This window comes from Benincasa hispida, chromosome 6 (assembly GCF_027475165.1).
Source record: "Benincasa hispida cultivar pf3 chromosome 6, pf3_genome.v1.1, whole genome shotgun sequence".
Classification (NCBI taxonomy): domain Eukaryota; kingdom Viridiplantae; phylum Streptophyta; class Magnoliopsida; order Cucurbitales; family Cucurbitaceae; genus Benincasa; species Benincasa hispida.
Genome location: NC_143483.1, coordinates 28,287,027 through 28,293,026, shown reverse-complemented (window position 1 = coordinate 28,293,026; position 6,000 = coordinate 28,287,027).

Below are 6,000 nucleotides of genomic sequence, written 5' to 3'. Positions count from 1 at the left end.
GTGTAGCTTAGTTCCCAGCTCCCGAATCAGACGAATCCCTAAAGTAGTAGGTTTCAGTCGGCGATCTGGCCACTAGCACCCATTCAAATCAAAGGACCGCCCTCATAGGCAAGAGTTCACGATTCACTCAGGATTAAGGTCATATTACCTATGGTTATCTGAGTGAAATGAAAGTCTCTGTCATGAACCGCGTTATATAACGAGACGAAGCATTTTATGGTCTGGTCTTATACAAACTCCTTTGTATAGAGCATCCCCGCTCGCATGTCTAATACACGAATGATCAGAATCAGACCATTTTTAGCCTTTTACAACATTTATAACACCTACAAGAGAGCCACACTCATAGTGTCACCAGGATAAGCTTTCTCTCCTTTATCCATGTACTACAAACTATTTAGGTTATCACTTGAAGCACGATCCACTTGTTTATCTCCACATACATGCTTAAGTTACAACGATAACCATGGATCTTAGTTTATTGGTTTGTGGTTAATGCAACTTAAATATCTCATATTTCATAGACTGGAGTGAATAAAATATCTCATATTATAAATCACAAAGAGTTTGTTCATACAAGTATCAATTACAGGACCCCACGAGATTTAGGGTATCAACCCCAATAATCTCCCACTTGTCCTAAAGCTAGTGGGGTTTAATATAATCTCATTACAAGTACACAAAACAATAAACAAGGGCACAAATACCCTGTACAAGATCTCCCACTTGCCCTAGTCCAGCCGCGATCGGTCCCACAAACCCATACTCTGCAGGTGACCCTCAAACACTGTAGCCGTGAGAGCCTTCGTAAACATATTAACAACATTGTGCTCTTAAGCTATCTTCGTGACAATCACGTCTCCTCGATGCACAATCTCTCGAATGAGATGTTATTTCCGCTCTATATGCTTGTCGCGTTTATGACTCCGAGGCCCATGGGAATTCATCATAGCGCCACTATTATAAAAATAAAGAGTGATGGGCCTAGACATGTTTGGAACAACTTTCAGATCAGTTAGGAACTTCTTGAGTCAAGCAGCCTCCTTAGCAGCTTAACAAGTCGCGACATACTCGACCCTCATGGTGGAGTCAGCAGTGCACCCCTGCTTGGTGCTTCGCCATACTACAGCCCCTCCGTTAAGAGTGAACATTGATCTTGAAGTGGATTTCAAAGAATCCTTATCAGTCTGAAAATCAGAGTTTGTGTATCCTGTACAGATAAAATCCTTAGAACCATACACAAGCATGTAGTCCCTTGTTCTCCGAAGATATTTGAAGATGTTTTTTACGGCTGTCCAATGGCCCTGTCCTAGATTAGACTGATATCTACTGCCTATCCCCACAGCGTAGCAAATGTCAAGTCTAGTACATAACATCGCGTACATCAAACATCCCATGGCAGATGCATAGAGGACCCGTCTAATTTCTTCAACTTCTTGAGATATCTTAGGACACTGTTCCTTAGACAATGTAACTTCGTTCCAAAAAGGCAATATGCCCCTCTTGGAGTTCTGCATCGAATAATTGGTCAACATCTTGTCAATGTACGATGCCTGAGACAGTGCTAGCATTTTGTTCTTTCGATCCCGAAAGATCTGAATCCCAAGAACAAACTGAGCCTCTCCCAAATCTTTCATTTGGAATTGGGTCGTTAGCTAGTTCTTAACTGAAGTCAGTAAGCCTACATCATTCCTAATTAGTAGGATATCGTCTACATACAACACTACGAAAACTACTGAATTGTTAATGATCTTCTTGTAGACACAAGGCTCATCAACGTTTTGGTCAAAGTCATAAGATTTGATCGCAGTATCAAACCTTATGTTCCAAGATCGAGATACATGTTTCAATCCATAAATGGATCAATTCAGCTTGCAAACCTTTTGCTCTTGACCTTGGGCTATGAATCCCTCGGGTTGCATCATATAAATGGTCTCCTCAAGATTTTAATTCAGAAAAGCAGGCTTGACATCCATTTGCCATATCTCATAGTCATAATATGAGGCAATGGATAAAAGGATGCGGATAGACTTCAGCATGGCAAAAGGTAAGAAAGTCTCCTGATAGTCGACTCCCTCTACTTGGGTATAACCCTTTGCCAGAAGTCTAGCCTTGAAGGTTTGCACCTTCCCATCAGTACCCTATTTCCTCTTATAGATCCATTTATAACCTATCGGATTAACCCCATCAGGTTGATTTACAAGATCCCAAACTGAGTTGAAGTACATTGACTCCATCTCTAGATCCATGGCTTTGACCTATTCATCTCTGTCAACATCCTCCATTGCCTTCTTGTAAGACAACGGATCCTCAACCTCGTCATCAGCTACCATAGCTAGGATTTCAATTAAACCTATATAACGAATAGGTGGGTTCACAACCCTCCCACAATGTCGAGGTTCCCTCAACTCTTGAGGTGGATTTGACCTACTAGATGAACCTACATCAACAACTTTTGTTGAGATAGTAGGCTCTTCAACAACTCTTGTAGAAGATTCAGTAGTTTCTATGGAAAGCTCATTCAACACGATTTTCTATCTTGGACTGTGCTCCCTTATATGAACCTCCTCAAGAAAAGTAGTATTTGTCGATACAAACACTTTTTTTTCCTTAGGATCAAAAGTAACCCCTTTGTGTCCCTTTGGGGTAGCCTACAAATAGGCACAGCCTCAAATGTGGTTCCAGTTTCTTAGGTTTAGCCTCAAGCACATGTGATAGGCAACCCTAGATGTGGAAGTGACGTAAAATAGCTTTACGCCCATTCCACAACTTCAAAGGTGTTCTAGCAACACTCTTGGAGGGAACACAATTGAGGATATAAGCTGTAGTCTCTACTGCAAAACCCAAAACGAGTCCGATAAGGAAGCATAACTCATCATCGACCGAACCATGTCCAACAGGGTTCGATTTCTCCTCTCTGATACACCATTCTACTAAGGTGTACCAGGTGCTGAGAGTTGGGAAACTATTCCATGTTCTATCAAATAGTTTGGAACTCAGAATCTAAAAACTCTCCACCTCAATCCGATCGAAATGTTTTAATCGTTTTACTTAATTCGTTTTCAACTTCAGCCCTGAACTCTTTGAATTTTTCAAAGGACTCTGACTTATGTTACATTAAAACGTACCCATACCTCGAATAATCATCAGTAAAAGTGATGAATGTACGAGCTAGGGGAAGTACTCATAGCCTCCCCTAGCTCGTACATTCATCGAACCACAAAGATCTGAATGCACTAACTCTAGAGGCCCTTTGGCCCTATAACCTTTTCCAGTAAAAGGTCTTTTAGTCATTTTGTGTAAGCCCCCTCTTCTTCTACTCTTTCTTGGAATATTAGGAAGCACATAGTTGAGATTGAACTCAGGGACTTGAGATAAATTTTGATGTGGATCTCTTGTTAAGATTTATAATTAAAAATAAAAATATTTAGATTGACGTTTGTTTTATTTTGGAAAAGGAAAAGGAATTTAAAGAGAAATTTCATTTAAAAAAAAAAGAAAATAAATAAGTAAATAAATAAATAAATAAAATAAAGAGAAAGGGATAAGAAGAAAAGAAAAGTGGTGATGAGCCTTACAAAAAACAGTCCTAAGTCGGTGCAAGAGATTCACTTGATCAAACACCAATTTTCTTCGATGAAATTGTAGAGGGATGAGAGGAAGAGAAGTTCAAGGGTTACCAGATTGATTGGAGTTTTGGACGTTGAGGAATTTGAATGAAAAGTCGAGTTAAGACTGAATTTCAGACAGTCTAAGTGGGCTTCAATGTTTTGAAGTTTCCGAGCTGTAGAAATCGAATTCGAAGCTGAAATTTTGAGGTTAGTAAGTTAAGAGATTTTACTAACATTTTTCATAAAGGACGTTACAACTAATTTTGAATGAAAAATGGTGAATTAATAGGAAAACCAAGACTACATAGAATTTCGGGCGAACAGAGAAACGTGACTTTTGGACCTGATTCTGTGTTATTCAAGCATTTTCAAAGCTTCAAATTCTCAGGTTAGTTGGTTAAGATGCTCATTGGAAATTTTGTGCAAGAAATTAGGTTATATTGTTAGAGATTGATGAATTTTAAATCTCTAAAATTTCTGTAACTTCTCGCCGAAAAAACAGGGGCACTATGGAAAGATTGGTCAATTCTGGGAGTTCTAGGGGAATTCGGACATCCAAACTTTGAGGTAAGTTAATTAAGAGGATGGGTAAAAGGTTTGTATAGGCTAATTAAGCTTTAAATGGTCGAACAATGATGAATTTAAGTCTAAAACGCTCACTGGAGGGCTGAGGTTCTAGAGGGCTGGAGGTTGAAGAAAGAGTTGACTTTCCTATATGACTTCTGTCTGTCATCTATTGTCCGTCATTAAAAGATGGAAAATCAATATTAGGTTAATTGAGGTGTTCTCAAGCATAATTAGGAATCCAATTGGTATTGTTATCATACCTTAAACCTGAAATTAGAAGAAATTGGGATCCTAAGTCAACTTTAAAGTTGATTAAGAGGTTAATTTAAAGTAAACCCTAATTAGGGTTAATGAGAAAAATTAAGAAAAATTGGAATATAATAAGTTTTTATTGAAGATTAATTTTAAGGTCTTGGGTTAATTTTAGAGAAATCAAAAGATCAAATTACAAAGAAAACTCTACCTTGGATCAAATTAGGGATTTGACAAAAGTTTAAGTGAAATTGGTTATACTTGAAGATTAATTTTCTAATAATTGGATTATGGTCATATGAAGGATAACTAGAGGATTATCAATATAATTTCAGGATAAAGGGGAGATGGAGAAGCCGAAATTATGAGGAGGAGCCGATTAACATTGAGTGGTTTAATTCCAAATGTTTTGATATAGAAAGTAATTATATATGATAGTATGCTATGATTTATGAAATGTGACGGCATGATCTATTTTACTTGACTAATATTTCAAAAATGTTTAAATCAGGGTTTCTAAACTCTCATTGGTTTATATGAGTCTGATTTATGACAATGTAGTTTGGAACCAACGTTTACACAATTGTGACTTGTATAGTTTTATATGAAAACCTCTTGATGTTGAATTTAAAAATGTTGAATGTTTGTGAAAGTGGTTTCAAAATACTAATTCTTATACCCGAGAGATGATTATTTTTTTCGTGCTATTTGAATGTGTTTCGGTAGCATCGCTCAAGCGATCAGAGGGCTACCGAGGTCAGATGTGGTCAGAGTATACCAGAAAGTCCAGAGAAACATGTGCCTGTAGCGCTATCTAGACTATCAGAGGGCTACCACCGGGGTCAGATGTGGCCAGAGTATACCAGGGAGTCCAGAGTAACCTGGGCCTACGGTGTGTATCGATGTTTAGCCTTGAGGCAGCTCTGCATGCACGCATGACCTTCTGATTTCGTTTACACCACGGGGGGCATTCTTTATCCAGAGTAACCCGCCGTTGTAAATGAGTATTTGGGTACAGAGTTGGTGTGGTTTTCTAATAACAACTGAATGCTTTATAATGTGCTTATGAGAGTTGATCATGCCATTTTTTACTAGCACGTGTTTGAGATGATGTTGAATCTTTTATACTTTGTTCAATGGTTTACTGAATGATTTGATAAACTTTATTAATGATTTAGAAAGCGATAGCTTATGTCTATATTAAACTACCACTCACTGGGCTTTAGCTCATGCTTTCGATGTTTTATGTTTTTCCCCACCCCCCAGGTAGCGACAAGTTCTTGGTGCCTATTGAGCCGTCAAACGCCACTAGTATTGTTAAACATCTGTTGTATTGTTTGTGCATGTATTTGAGAGTATTCCAGTACAGCTAGAACTTGTGAGCTACATGTCATGGGATTATCAATATAATTTCAGGATAAACAGTATTGTGATTTAAACTGAATCAAATTCCTAAACTTTGTCAATGAACATAGATTATTTTTGGAAATGGGTTTGGAAGTCTGGGTTTGATCTTGAGTATAGGATATGTTATGAGTTAGGACGTTAGATGTCATAGAGAGAAGTGATG